Here is a 511-nt window from a genome sequence, read left to right on the forward strand (position 1 = left end):
CCGTCTTTTTTTTTTTATCACTGTCTACATATTTTTCTAGCTTATTCATATTATTGCACCTTTGAAAGGATGAACACCATTCTTCCAAAAGATATTCCCTCAGCTGGTGTTTTGATGAGCGACAGTGCTGGAGAGCACTGTGTAACACGTCAGTCCAGAAGTCCCACATAGCCTGAATGGCCAAACGGTGTGAGATCTGGTGACTGCGAAGGCCATAGCATATGATTTCTGATTCTGGATGGGGGCGGAGTCATCCTGGAAAAGAGCACTCCTGTCAGGATAGGACAAAAGGAGAAAGGTGATCAGTCAGAATAACTTTATATTGATTCTGTCCTTCTTTGTGAAGAAGGGAGAGCTGTCAATTTCTGCAGGAGTAGTAGAATAACTTCACTTGTAAACAATTATTGTACGCAATGTGTCTCACATGGCACTCAAGCATAAAGAGTGGGGAATCAAGGAACTCTGTCTCAGTGTTAATGTGTCACAGACAGCGACTTTACCATCCCTGTGG

This window comes from Pangasianodon hypophthalmus, chromosome 19 (genome assembly GCF_027358585.1).
Source record: "Pangasianodon hypophthalmus isolate fPanHyp1 chromosome 19, fPanHyp1.pri, whole genome shotgun sequence".
Lineage (NCBI taxonomy): Eukaryota > Metazoa > Chordata > Actinopteri > Siluriformes > Pangasiidae > Pangasianodon > Pangasianodon hypophthalmus.